This window comes from Nyctereutes procyonoides, unplaced genomic scaffold (genome assembly GCF_905146905.1).
Source record: "Nyctereutes procyonoides isolate TBG_1078 unplaced genomic scaffold, NYPRO_anot_genome, whole genome shotgun sequence".
Taxonomy (NCBI): Eukaryota; Metazoa; Chordata; class Mammalia; order Carnivora; family Canidae; genus Nyctereutes; species Nyctereutes procyonoides.
In genome coordinates this window covers 58,631,635-58,647,099 of record NW_026575133.1, presented here as the reverse complement: position 1 = coordinate 58,647,099, position 15,465 = coordinate 58,631,635, and the positions used below count along the sequence as shown (strand labels likewise).

Genomic DNA, 15,465 nt, shown 5'->3' with positions numbered 1-15,465 from the left:
AAACTTTTGCTCTTTGGGCAGCCCTGGTGGCTCAGCGGTTTAGCGCTCCCTTCAGCCCAGGGCTGATCCTGGAGACCCAGGATTGGGTCCTGCGTCGGGCTCCCTGCATGGAGCCTGCTTCTCCCTCTGCCTGTGTCTCTGCCTCTCTCTTTTTTTTTCTCTCTCTCTCTCTCTCTGTCTCTTATGAATAAATAAATAAAATCTTTTTTGAATTTTTATTTATTTATGATAGTCACACACAGAGAGAGAGAGAGGCAGAGACACAGGCAGAGGGAGAAGCAGGCTCCATGCACCGGGATTCTAGGAATCAGAATATGCCGCCTCCCATACCACCTCCCATTCCTCCCATTCCACCCATTCCCGGGTCCTTCTCTTATTTAGGAATTTCGGTGACTACAACTCCTGCTGTAGTTAACAGAGAGGCCACTCCAGCAGCATCCAATAAAGCAGTTCTTACAACCTTAGTTGGATCAATGATTCCTTTTTCCACTATATTCACAAAATCTCCAAGCATAGCATCGTAACCAACTTTGGAAGAACTCTGCATGATTTTCTCAACTATCAATGATCCTTCAATACCTGCATTCTTAGCAATGGTCATTGCAGGAATTTTGAGTGTTCTCTTAATAATCTCGATACCAATTCTTTGATTGTCATTAGCTGGAGTTATTGAAAGCAAGGCTGGAATGCACCAAAGCAGGGCATCCACCTTCCAGAACAAACAATGCCTTTTGCAAGAGCAGCTCCTGTGGCATTGAGGGCATCTCTAACTCTGTCTTTCTTTTCATTCACTTCAACATCATTTGTCCCATCAACCTTCAATACAGCTACTCCATCTGATAGTTTTGCCAGACGTTCATTCAGCTTTTCCTTTTCATAGTCACTAGTTGTGATATCTAACTGTTCAATGATTTCTTGAATACATTTTTCAATTTGAGCCTTGTCACCTTTTCCTTTTAAAAGCATGGCATCATCTTTGGTCACAATGACCTCTCCAACTTTTCTTAAGTCGTGAACATCTTCGAGATTTAGAGTCAATCCTTCTTCCCCAAACACTGCACCACCAGTAGCAATAGCCGTGTCTTTAACTTGGTTCTTTCTATTGTCACGAAAATCTGGAGCTTTGACTGCCACAACCTGAAGACCAAATTTTAGCCTTTTTAAAACGAGTGTACTCAGAGTTTCTCCATCAACATCTTCAGCAATTATGATCAAGGACTTATGGTGATGGCAATTATGGCAATTTCAAGAGCAGGTACAAAGAACTGGACACTAGGAATTTTCTTTCTTTTCTTTTCTTCTCTTTTTTTTTTGAAATTTTCTTTTCACTCAATAGAACATAGGCATTTTGGAATTCACATTTCTGACCTCTCGATGTATTAATAAAGTATGGAGAAATATAACCTCAATCAAACTTCATGTCTTCAATAATTTCTAATTCAGTGTTTTTCCATTCTTTACTGTGATGACAGCCTTTCTTCCAACCTTTTCCATTGCATCGGAAATGATGTTACCAATTTCTTTGTCTCCATTTGCAGAAATCAGAGCAACCTGAGCAATTTTCTTCAGGACTTATCACAGGTTTAGACTGCTTCTTAAGTTCAGCGATTACAGCATCAACAGCTAACATCACACCTCTCCTGATTTCCACAGGATTAGCACCTTTGCTAATCTTCTCGAAGCCTTCCTTGGCAATAGAGTGTGCTGAGACAGTAGCAGTAGTGGTGCCATCCCCAACCTCTACATTTGTGTTATTGGCCACAATTTGAACAAGTTTAGTGCTAATATTTTTATATTTGTCTTTTAAGTCAATTGACTTTGTTACAGTCACACCTTCTTTTGTTACTTTGGGACCTCCCCAGCTCTGTTCAATAATCACTGTTCTTCCTTTTGGCCCCATAGTTACGGCTACAGCATTGGCTAAAAGGTCTACACCTTGAAGCATTAAGGCTTGGGCATCTGCACCAAATTTTACATCTTTGGCATAGGCCTGAGTTAGATGAGGAGCTAGTACTCTGGCCACTGGCAGAGGACTGTGGGTAATTGAAGCATTTCTTCGGGACAGTGGCAGAATGTGCCGGCAGTGAGGCAGGCCATTGGAGGCGAGTGAGGCCAAACCAACCCTTCACAGAGAAAGATACACAAATGGCCCATAAGCACATGAAAAGATGTTCAACATCATTAGCCATCAGGGAAATTACAAGGAAAAACAATGGTATGCCATTGCACACCCATGGGAGTGACTGAAATTAAAAAGACCAATACTAAGACAATACCAAGTATTAGTGATGTGGAACAAGTTCTCATACACTGCAGGTGGAACTGTAAATGGTACAGCCAACATTTTGGGAATCTCTTACATGGTTGAAGATATACTTACCTCACTACCCAGCAATTCTACTCCTAAGGATATGCCCAAGAGATATGAAAACAGATGTCCACACAAAGACTCATTCATACATGAATGCTCATAGCATCTTTATTCATAATAGTAAAAAAAAAAGATAGAAACTATGTAAAATGTCCTTTAGTAAATGAATGGATAAAAAATGGTGGTGGGTATTCAGATGGCTTAGTCGGTTAAGCATCCAACTCTTGGTTTTGGATCAGGTTATGATTCTCTATCTCCCTCTCCCTCTCCTCCTCTACCCTCTGCTGGAGCGTGGGCTCTCTATCTCTTTTTAAAAAATAGTGTGGTATACAATAGAATACTACTTAGCAATAAAAGAAATATGCTAAACCGTAGCAAAAATGAATCTCAAAAACACTATGCTGATGGGACGCCTGGGTGGCTCAGTGGTTAAGCATCTGCCGTTGGCTTAGGGTGTGATCCTGAAGTTCTGGGATCGAGTCCCACATCGGGCTTCCTGCATGGAGCCTGCCTCTCTCTCTGTGTCTCTCGTGAATAAATAAATAAAATCTTAAAAAAAAAAACCAACAACACAAAACACTATGCTGAGCAAAAGAAGCAAAACACAAAAGAGTACATGCTGTATAATTTCATTTACAAGACAAATTCAATTTATGGTGACAGAAAGCAGATCAGTGGTTACCTGGGGCAGAGGCAGGGATTAACTGTGGATGAGACGTGGGGTACTTTGGGGGTAACAGGAATATCCTGTATCTTGGATGTAGTTGTATGAATGTATAAATTTGTTCAACTTCATTGAAATGGGGTGTGGTTGCATAATAAATTATACCTCAGTGAATTATAACTCAATAAAGTTAATTCAAAATAGAAAACAAATCCCTAAGCAGTCTGGGAGGGAAAGAGGTTTAATTTTTTTCTTTATTTTTTTATTCATGAGAGACACAGAGAGAGAAAGAGAGGCATAGACATAGGCAGAGGAGAAGTAGGCTCCCTGCGGGGAGCAGGATGCCAAACTCAATTCCAGGACCCGGATCACAACCTGAGCCAAAGGCAGATGCTCAACCACTGAGCCACCCAAGTGCCCCAAAAAGGAGGTTTTAAAAACACTACTAAGTAACATATGAAAAGGAAAACCACCACTTTATGGAGTCCTAGAGGCAGAGGCTAGAAGAAAGGAGATGAAAAGCAAGTGAGTTTCTCTGAAATCCTCTCCCCTGCCTTGGTCTCAGGTATAGCTGAGGGCACGAGGGACAGGACCCTGTCTGCGGTCATCTGTGGGCTCTGCTGACTTTTCCTCTGTACCAGCTGTTGGCTGTGTCTGCACACAGTTACAATCACCGTCACCATGGATCTTTCATAGCCACGTTGGATCTGATGGTCTGCAGCCAGACGTCTTCACATGCACTTCTTATTCGATCCTCTCATCTGCTCTTGCTCAGATACCGTCACCTCTATTACTACAGAAAAGGAGACGGAGGCTCCGAGAACTTAGTGACTTTCCCAGGGTCACACTAACAGCAACAGACCCCAGGTTCAAGTCCAAAGTGCCAAGGTACTTTGTTTTCCAAATTCTCTCACGTCCCCTATCATTTTGTCCTTGGGAAAAATAACTTCGGTTGTCACGTAATTAGAATCACCAGGAGGGATAACATGTCAATCACAGGCTGATAACAGATCTAAGAGGTAGAGCTGTGATGTGACATTCGCTTTCTCGCTCATGTATTTCCTGCCACGTGTATTTCTCAAAGAAGGGAGTGACGGTAACTGCTCGTTGTGTTTAACTAGACTTTATTTAGTATTTCAGTTCAACGAATCTTCTGCGGGTGAGGCACCATTGGAAGCTGGGCACTCAGCAAGGAGTAAAACACGGTCTTAGCCTTCCAGAAGCTCAAAAGTCAGCCCTGGACCCTCCTGACCAGCGTAGGCCTGTTTTCTCCTGTGTGTGGTCCTAACACCGACTATTACTTCCTCCCGAAATCCCATGAGCTCACTGCCAGTGACTAACAGAAGGGAGAAGAGAAGGGTCCACGTCCAGATTTCCTGTTTTCCAAGAAGTACCATGGTGTTTTCCAAATCCGAATGGAAGCATGATCTACAAGCACAGAGCACTGGTGGCCATAAAAGGAAAGAGTCATTTAAATCAGAATCCAGAACAGAGTGCTGTTCTGTACTGGGCTCTAAGCCTCAAGCCTGACATCCTCAAGCTACTTAAGAATTGCTAATGTTACATTTGGGGTCGTGTGTTAACAACACTGCCAAATCTGAGACACCAAGGAAACAGTCCCCGGGTCTTCTTACATCTTCCCCTACAAATTTTCAAGTCACCTCTTTTACATATCATCACATATACCTCGAATCGCAAACATCCCTCTCAGAAAGGAGGTGGCGTAGAGAGAGACACTTTTGTGATAAGCACATTCCCTTTATTTCTGCCCAGGCTTTTGAAGGCAAGGGAAGGAAAGTATAGGCTGTTATTCCTATTTTCCAGGATGAGAAGCTCAGACACCGAGAGGTAGTAACAGGACAGAATGGACACCCCTTGGTTTTGTGGGTCTCAGTCCTTTTTAGAGATTTTCTTTTTTAGGATTTTATTTATTCATGAGAGACAGACAGAGAGAGAGAGACATAGGCAGAGGGAGAAGCAGGCTCCCTGCAGGGAGCCTGATGTGGGACTCATCCTGGTTTTCCAGGATCCCGCCCTGGGCCAAAGGCAGATGCTCAACCGCTGAGCCACCCAGGCATCCCCCTTTTTAAAGTTTTGACATATTCATCTTTCATTCTCTAGTGCTACATCATGCACATTTATTTGAAAAATTAAAGTGAACTACACCTTTTATTACATAATTATATGCAAAATTAATTGCTTTTGATGCATTTTCTTTATGTGAAACACATATGGAGCAGAAAGTGTGACACACACCTGATTTTTGTCTTCCTCAGATACACATGGTCCCTACACAAGTGGCCCCTTGTTCATGACACACAAAATAACCTTTGCCTGTCTTCTTAAAACAAATTTAGCAAACACCAACCCATTAAACGCTTTCTCCAGTTGCGTCCCCTGGTGGCAGAGACTTGTATAACGTTCAAAGCCAAAATTTCTATTTTTAAAAAGTCACTCTGTATTTGATTATGTCTTCTGCCTTGATGTAAGGTCCATGAAAAACAGAATCTTTATCTTCTTAGCTCCCTGAAGTATCCCTCACAGTTAAAACAAACAGCATCTGGCACACAGTAGATCTCCTGTAAATATTTGTTGAATGAAACAATAAGGAAGTTCTCCTGCCCACACCAGGTCTTTCATATGCTTTTGCTCCAATTCATGTACAGTGTGTAGCTGAAGCCTCTCTCCCAACTTATCAATTAAAACTCAGCCCCAGGGATCCCTGGGTGGCGCAGCGGTTTGGCGCCTGCCTTTGGCCCAGGGCACGATCCTGGAGACCCGGGACCGAATCCCACGTCAGGCTCCTGGTGCATGGAGCCTGCTTCTCCCTCTGCCTGTGTCTCTGCCTCTCTCACTCTCTCTGTGACTATCATAAATAAATAAAAATTAAAAAAAAAAGAAAAAAAATAAAAAATAAAAAATAAAACTCAGCCCCAGTCTCTCAATGAAATGAGCTTCCCGTGCAGCTGCATCTGAAAATATTTAACAGTGAGAATGATCATGTAAATCATATGCAAATTGGATCAGCAGATATACTTTTCTATTTTATATCTAAATAAACTGAATTATGTGGATACTGTAAACCACAATGGCTTATCAAGAAATATAAATCACTATAAAAATAAATCATCAAATCGTTTCAGTTGTTCCCAAATCATGTGTTCCTTTTTAGAAATCTTTGCAGTAGTTTCTTTTTTTTTCTTTTTCTTATGGCTACCTGCCAGATGATACCTTTGCCTGAACCATAATTCAACTTAGGGAACCACAGGAAACTATTTATGTATTTATTTATTTATTCATTTATTTGAGAGAGAGAGCATGAGCAGGGAAAGAGTGAGTGTGAAAGGAAGAGAGCAGGAGCAGGGGGGGCGGAGAGGGAGGAGAGACTCCCCACTGAGTGGGCTGCTGATGCAGGACTCAATCCCTGGACCCCTGGATCATGATCTGAGCTGAAGGCAGACCTTGAACCGGCTGAACCATCCAGGGACCCCATATGAAACTCTTTCAACAACTTCCACATTAGGTTGATATTTGGTGGTGGTTTTCTGTCTTAGTCCATTTCTCTTAGCATCAACAATTTAGTCTTAGTTTTTGGTGCTGAGTCTTCTCTTGTCTTCTATTGAACTAATGGGAATTTCACCAAAGAATTTCTTAAAATTAGCTCTTAAAATACTATTTAATATTCTTAACTCTTAAAAAACTATTTAATATTCCTACTTATTCAATATTTCTTAAACAATCAATATTTCTTTTACCAATTAGGTCATAAAAATGTTTAATGAAACAGCATATTCAAGAATTGGTTTAATTTTATTAACTTACATTCATAGGCAATTCACAGAGCTTTGTGAACATTGGTCACAATTTTTATGAATTTTGTCATCAAAAATCCATTTACATATATTTTTTTTTACTTGGGCCCTTCTTTGTTTTTTTTTTTTTTTTTTTTTTTTTTTTTTTTTTTCCTTTTTTTATTTTTTTTATTTATTTTTTTTTTATAAATTATATTTGTATTGGTGTTCAATTATTACCAACTACAGAATAAACACCCAGTGCTCATCCCGTCAAGTGTCCCACCTCGTGCCCGTCACCCATTCCACCCCACACCCGCCCTCCTCCCCTTCCACCACCCCTAGTTATTTTCCCAGAGTTAGAAGTCTTTTGTTATGTGTCCCTTTCTGATATCTCCACAACATTTATTCTCCCTTCCCTTATATTCCTTCACTATTATTCATATTCCCAAATAAGTGAGAAATAAACTGTTTGTCCTTCTCGATGACTTACTTCACTCAGCATAATACACTCCAGTTCCATCCACGTTGGAAGCAAATGGTGTGTATTGTTGTTTCTAATGGCTGAGTAATATTCCATTGATATACCATTAAACCACATCGTCTTTATCCATTCATTCTTTCGGATGGGCACCGAGGCTCCTTCCACAGTTTGGCTATTGTGGAATGGCTGCTAGAACCATCGGGTGCAGGTGCCCCGGGTTTCATTGATCTGATCTTCGGGGTAAATCCCTAACAGTGCAATTGTGGTTCGTAGGGCAGGTCTATTTCTTATTTCTTTGAGGAACCTCCACACATGTTTTCCAGAGTGGCTGCACCAGGTCAATTCCCACAACGTGTAGAAGGTTCCCTTTTCTCGCATCCTCTCCAATTTGTTGTTTCTGCCTTGTTAATTTTCCCCATTTCTCACTGTGTGAGGTGGTATATCATTGTGGTTTTGATTTGTATTTCCCTGATGGCAAGTGATGCAGAGCTTTTTCTCATGTGCATGTTGGACTTGGCCCTTCTTGATGAGGGACAGGCTTCTGCAGAGGTCAGTTTTCGGCTTGCCCTACCTAGTCTTTAAAAAGAACTGGCCTGGTATGAAGACAACTGTACTGCCCCAGGGATCCATGGCTAGCTGCTATCTCTGGAGTAGGGTCGGAGCTACAGAGAGAATAGGCAAGAATTTGCCTATGGCTCAAAATTTTAGGAGGCTATCCAAACCCCCAGTAACCAAGATGACTGGTATTTTAATGCAATATTGTCAAAGGTCAAAATGCCCCAAACCCATGATAAACAAAATGTCAAAAATTTTAAGTAAACACAAGATTGGATAGGGCTGAGATTGGGCTAAAGTGAGTAAAGTGAGTAAAGTGAGTGATGCAAGTCCAGATAGGATCCTGTGTCAGTTGGATTTTGATAATTCGTTCATATGGGGGGGGGGGTTGCATTAATTTGGATTTTTTATTGCATTTGGCAATGATTTCTCAGCTATGAAATCAAAAACTCACAAACAACAAATGAAAAATAGATAAATTAGAACTCCTCAAAATTGAAAACGTTTGTGCTTCTAAGTATACTATTAAAGACATGCAGAATGGGAGAAAATACTTACACATTACATACCTGATAAGTAATTAATACCCATAATATATAAAGAGCTCCTAAAGCTCAACAATATATAACCCAATTTTAAAAAACAAGCAAAAGGGGATCCCTGGGTGGCTCTGCAGTTTGGTGCCTGGCTTCAGCCCAGGGCCTGATCCTGGAGACCTGGGGTCGAGTCCCACATCGGGCTCCCTGCATGGAGCCTGCTTCTCCTTCTGCCTCTCTCTCTCTCTCTCTGTGTGTGTGTGTCTCTCATGAATAAATGAATAAAATCTTAAAAAAAAAACAAGCAAAAGACTTGCATAGACTTTTCTCCAAAGAAGCTATATAAATGGCCCAATAAACACATGAAAAGATACTCAGCATCACTAATCATGGAAATGCAAATCAAAATGACAATAAAATACCACCTCACATCCATTGATTGAGATGACTATTATAAATAAAGATATTTTTTAAAAAATTCAAGTTTTGGAGAGGTAGAGAAATTAGAATTCATGCATTGCTGATGGGAATTTAACATGGTACAGCTGCTGTGGAAAACAGTATAGAGGTTCCTTAAAAAATTAAAAATAGTGGGCAGCCCAGGTGGCTCAGTGGTTTAGCACGGCCTTTAGCCGAGGACCTGATCCTGGAGACCTGGGGTTGAGTCCCACGTCAGGTTCCATGCATGGAGCCTGCTTCTCCCTCTGCCTGTGTCTCTGCCTCTCTCTGTCTCTCTCTCTCGGTGTCTCTCATGAACAAATAAATAAAATCTTTAAAAAAAATTAAAAATAAAAATATTTAATTCCGCTTCTGGGTCAATAGCCAAAAGAACTGAAAGTAGGAACTCAAACAGATGATTTGTATGCACATGTTCATAGCAGCATTATTCACCACAGCCAAAAGGTGGAAGCAACCCAAGTATCTGCTGACAAATGTAGAGATACACAAAATGTGGTGTATCTATACAATGGAATATTATTCAGCCTTAAATAGGAAGGACATTCTGACATAGGCTACAACATGAATGAACCTTAAGGACATTATACTAAGTCAAATAAGTGAGTCACAAAAGTGCAAATACTTTAATTCCACTTAGGTTCCTAGAATCATTAAATTCATAAAGACATAAATTAGAATGGTGGTTTCCAGGGGCTAGGGGGAAGAGGAAGTTGGGTATTCATGTTTCATGTGGCAGAGTTTCAGTTTGGGAAGATGATAATGTTCTGCAGATGGATGCTGGTGATGGTTGCAAAAGAATATGAAATGTACTTAAAGCCACTGAACTATACACTTAATATTGGTTAAAGTGATAAATTTTACATGATGTATGTTTTAGCATAATTCCCTAAATACTGCATTAAAATATTATTTGTCTTGATTACTGGGGTCTTTTTACTTCTCCTCAAATTCTGCGCCTGAGAAGAGTACTTCATTTGCCTCACCCTTAGTCTCAGGCCTGCTCTGGAACATTTGTCAGACAAATGTAAACAATTTTCTGGTTTTCTTATTAGTAGAATGATGCTTCTCCCCTACATGAGCATGGCCATGAGTGGTTGCGGGTAACCTTCTATTCCTGAATCTGGCTGCTGGGAGGTAAGGACCTGGTTTGGGGTGGGGGTGGGGAGGCAGAGTGTGGCTGACAGTGGATTTGGAATGCTGAGTCATGGACCAGCTATGGAAAAGTCTTTGAGAAAAGATATAAGGAACCAAGGAGAGAGTGGGCTTATGGGAAGTGGCCCATTTTACAAATGGCTGCAGGAAAGAAATCTTCAAAGAGAAAGCATGCTTGCCACATAGTGTGGTCAAGACTTGCTCTCAAATGTGGGACACATAAGTACCTCAGTGGTTGAGCATCTGCCTTCAGCTCAGGACATGATTCTGGGATCCTGGGATTGAGTCCTGCATTGGGTTCCCTGTGAGGAGCCTGCCTCTTCCTCTGCCTATGTCTGTGTCTCTCATGAATAAATAAAAACCTTAAAAAAAAAGAAAGACTTACTGTCAACTGCAATCTGCTCCAAGGGGACTGGGAAGGGTGCTGGAGGGTACCTAGGATTGAAGGAAGAACTCAGGAATAGGGCCTTGAGGATTGGAAAGGCCTTAGAGCTTCCAGGCCTGTCCCTGTCCATCTATCTCTTACCTCTGTCTACTTGGCTCAGTTCTGAAGACAGCTTCTCTTCCCACATCTAGGAAAGGGGCCTCCACCACCCCAACTCACAGTACTGCAGCTTAGCAAGTCTGGCAAACAAAGAACATCTTCCTTCCATGATCCACTTACCAATTCCAAGAAAGGAATTACCAGTTTGCTCAGGCTGCCTTAAAAAAGCACTCTAATCCAAGGGCCTTAATAACAGAAATGTATTTTCTCACAACTCTAGAAGCCACAAGTCCAAGATTAAGGTTGGTTCCTCCTAAGGGCTATGAGGAAGGTGTCTCTTTCAGGGCCCTCTCTTTGGTTTGTAGATGGTCGCCTTCTCCCTTTGCCTTCACATCGTCTTCCTTCTCTATATGTCTATCTCTGTCCAGTTCTCCCTTTCTTAGAAGGATATCACTCATATTGGATTAGGTAAGGTCTACCTTCATGACTGTGTTCTAATATGATTATCTAAAGACTCTATCTCCAAATCAGGTCAGATTCTGAGGTGCATTAGGACTTCAACATATACGTTTTTAGGGGAGACACAATTCAACTCATAACAGAAATCACTGGACACCACTCTTGCCAAGGAGACTGAACACTGTGGTTGATCACACAGCATCCCTATGGTGGGGGACGGGTAGGGGAATACTAGAAGTATGCTCCCTCCTTCCCTCAAAGCAGGAACATTGTGAAGACAATAAAAACACTGACCAGGACATTCAACAGTAAAGCTTACTGAGCAAATCTTCCCATTACATTGAGTGAAGAAAATTTTATGCTTTGATATCTATGGTACACTGTGAAATAAAATGCACATAAATTATAAAGAGTTTGTTTAGTCCATCACGTGTGAATTCACAGCTACGTTCCCCCAGCTCACCATTGTGAGCAAAAGGGAGTGCAGCCCTGAGGTGGAAACCACATTTCAAATTTCCTCATTTTCACTTATTCACAGAATGGTATTTTTAGGCCTTGAGCTTGTGTACTAGTATTAATTTTAATGTAACTAAAAGAATGCCTGGACAAAGTAGTATACTAGAAAAAACACTGGTCTGAGGGTAGGAGGCCTGTCTGGAGGCCTAGTTCCAGTGTCAACAACATTTCTTTCTCCAGAACCCAGATTTTTCATGTATAACATGAATCTTACACTGGTCAAGAAGTATCTCTAAGATACTGTTGGGTAAAAAAAGCAAGGTGCAGGGCATCTAGGTGGCTCGGCTGGTTAAGCGTCCCCCTCTTAATTTCAGTTCAGGTCATGCTCTCAGGGTCGTGAGATCTAGCCCCATGGTGGGTTTTGGGCTCAGCGGGGAATCTGCTTGAGATTTTCTCTCTTCTCTCTCTGCCCCTCCCCCCACCACACCCCCCCTAGGCATGGGCACTCTCTCTCTCAGTAAATAAATCTAAAAAAAAAAAAAAAAAAAGCAAGGTGCATATGTACCGAAAGAATTGAAAGTAGGGACTCAAACAGATATCTGTACTCCCATGTTCCTAAGCAGCATTATTCACAATAGCCAAAATGTGGAAGCACCCCAAGTGCCCATCACAGATGAATGAATAAACTCGGTATATACAAGATTATTCAGCCTTTTTAAAAAATATTTTATTTATTCATTAAATATATAGAGAGAGACAGAGACCCAGACAGAGGGAGAAGCAGGCTCCCCACAGGGAGCCTGATGTGGGATGCCCTGAGCCAAGGCAGAGGCTCAACCGCTGAGCCACCCAGTTGTCCTAAAATTATTCAGCCTTAAAGAAGAAAGAATCACTGACACATGCTATGTACCATGTGGATGAACCCTAAGGACATTATGCTAAGTGACATAAGTCAGTCAGAAATGGACAAAAGTTGTTTGATTCCACTTTTTTGAGGTACATAGAGCAGTCAAATGCAGAGACAGAAAGTAGAATGTGGTGGGGGGAGTGGAGGTGCCAAGGGCTGGGGGAGGTAAAGAATAGGGAGTTATAGTTTAGTGGATAGAGCCTCAGTTTTGCAAGATGGAAAGAGCTAGAAAATGAATGGTGGTCATGGCTACAAACCATACGAATGGACCTAGTACCTCTGAACTATAGCTATAAACAGATTGTGAAACTAAAGAAAGCTCATTTGAAGTGAGCCTGGAAGCCTCTCCTGCAGCACACCCCTCCTGCAGCCTGCACAACCAGCAGAAAGGACAAAGAGAACTATCTCGATTAGGGAAGACATTCTTACATAGGAATTTTATCTCCTGCTTTTAAGGAAAAAAAGGGAGATCCCGCCACCACCCAACCCGCTTCAGCAATGAAGCACTAACCACTGCTCACAGTCAACGAGAAACTGCCAGACCTGGAGCTCTTGTTTTTCTCCTATGAACTGGCAATTAAAACAACCTTCCCCAATTTCTTCCTAAACCTAACAAAAGCTGATCTTCCCTTTGTCTCTTCAGGCCTGCCTACAGTTCTCCAGAGTTTGCTTGTACCAAACTGTAGTTCCTCCGCTATTCCTAAATAAAATAATTTTGCTGGTTAAATAACTGACCGATTTCAAGCCTAACAGGTCTGGTTAAGGTGCTAAATTGTATGTTATGTGTATTTTACCAATTTTTTTAAGAAAATGAGGAATAAGAGAAAGATGCAAACCAGTATGTGTTAATAGGTTACTTTTATGTTCAGAAAAAAAAGGTGTGTGGAGTGGGAAGGAGGTGGGTAAGAATCTAGTATTTGATTTTCTTGGATTTGCATTTTTAAAGGTCTGGAAAGATAGAATAAAGTTTACCTGGGTGGGGGTGTGGGAAGTGGGCAGCTGGAGAGCCAGGCTGAATATGACAGTTGTCACAGTATCCTTTATAAGTAGGTCTAAATCTATATAAACAGGTCTCAGAAATTCCCAGCTGCAGAAATATCCCAATTTGAGAGTTATATAATGGTCATGTGACCTCAGAATGATAACCCTTTCTGGCAAGGGTTTACCTTGACCTGCCATGGACCAGTGCCTTGTTTTCTATCTTATCTTACTTGAAACCCAGAATGAGCCCTTAGGCCAACTCAGCAGAGCACGTTCCTCTGGAAGGAGTCCCACTCCCTTGAGAGCAGTGAATCCAGAGGTCAAAGAGCCAGCTCAGCTGGGAACCTTCCCTTCGGAGGGTAGTTCCATCTTTCTCCTTGAATTTCCATCATCTCCATGGACATTCTTTCATTCTGTGATCTTTCACCCGTCAGTTCCCAGCCCTGCTTGCCAAGTGGCCCTTTATCTACTACAGAAGGCTCGAAGGTCCTGTCTCAAGTTTTACTGAAAGTTGACCACACCTGCCACTGTCGGGGAGCAATGAGAAACCCAAGTGAGGATGGGCAAATCTATTCCTCATCACACTTCTGAGGGGCTGGACCATAGCTCATGGCAATCTCTCTTTCTCACTGTAGGGAGTCTCACTTCCAACACTGGTCAGCCTCATACAGATGCACAAGGGCACTCTCTGGGCACCATTCCAGGTATTTGCTTGTATAAATGATATGAAGCAGTATCACCTGCCCTTGCATCAGAATTACTCGACTGTTTCACCTGCCCTTGCATCAGAATTACTCGAGTGCTTTTAAAGACACCCATTCGGAACGCCTGGGTGGCTCAGCGGTTAAGCATCTGCCTTTGGCCCAGGTCGTGATCCTGCAGTTCCAGGACTGAGTCCCACATCGGGTTCCCTACATGGAGCCTGCTTCTCTCTCTGCCTGTGTCTCTGTGTGTCTCTCATGAATAAATAAATAAAAATCTTAAAAATAAATAAATAAAAATAAAGACACTCATTTCCTCAGCCCCACTAGTGAAGAAACTACTAAGAAAGAAACTCCAGAAAATTCTCATCCATCAGGCCCCTACTATGTACCAGGTGCTTCCATCCATCAGCTTATTTATTCTTCCCCAGTCCCACAAAAAGTTGGTACCTCAATTGTCTTCATTCTCCAGGTGAGAAACTGAGGCTCAGATGAGGTGAGTAATTTGCAGAGGTCACATGGGCAAGAACAGTGGAGTCAGGATTTGAAACTATGATAGTATGGCTCCCAGGACCATCCTTTCCCCCCACAGAGATCATTCTTTTCCATATCACTAATTTAGTATCTTGTAGAACAACGTTTCTCAAAAACATTCACGTGGAACTTAGCTAATTCTGACTTGGCAGGTGATCATGTTTGGTGTCCCTTGCTATGAGCAGCAACACAAGAAAAGAGGTAGAAGTCACAGTACTAGGACCCAGGCAATCACGGGAGTTTCTGTTTTAAGGGTGGGTGAGCTAAGGTGCTATAGACCAAATGTGTTCCCCCAAAATTCATCTGTTGCAAATTTGACCCCCAGTGTGAGGGGATGGGGCCTTGGAAAATAATTAGGTCACAAGGTAGAGCCCTCATGAATGAGATTAGTGCCCTTATAAAGAGATCCTAGAGAGTGCCCCCTCCCATCTGCCATCTAAGTACCCCACAAGACGACCATCCGTGGACCAGGAAGAGGGCTTTCACCAGACACAGAGGTTGTGCACACCTTGATCTTGGACATCGTGCCTCTAGAACTGTGACAGACAAATATCTGCTATTCAGGCCAGTCATTCTATGGTATTGGTATAGCAGCCCAATCCAACTAAGACATATGAGAAACTGGACGATCTACCTCAGCCTGGGGGTGCCCTCATCAGGCTGCTTCCATCTGCTGACATCAATCAGACACAAGGCCCAGCCCTCTGCCTGCTTTATACGATGACTGGAGACCTTAGAAACTTCACTACAGATGTGAGAGGGGACAGGGGGCAAGCTCTCAGGCCACATGCCAGCTTCTCCCTCAGCTCTGCTGCCTTCCTGGAAGGCCACACTTGGGACACATGGTCTCCCTGGGAGGCTAGGTCAAGTCCCTGCTCCAGAAGTTTCTCTCTCAGGGAGCATCTGCCCTGACAAGTCTCTGGTGTCCCAG

At 42.2% G+C, this 15,465-nt stretch overlaps 1 pseudogene; it reads right to left on the bottom strand.

Annotated features, from left to right (window-relative positions):
- Positions 1 to 307: 307 nt before the first annotated feature.
- On the bottom strand, positions 308 to 2,052 carry LOC129493898 (60 kDa heat shock protein, mitochondrial-like; annotated as a pseudogene).
- Between the last annotated feature and the right edge of the window lie 13,413 nt (positions 2,053 to 15,465).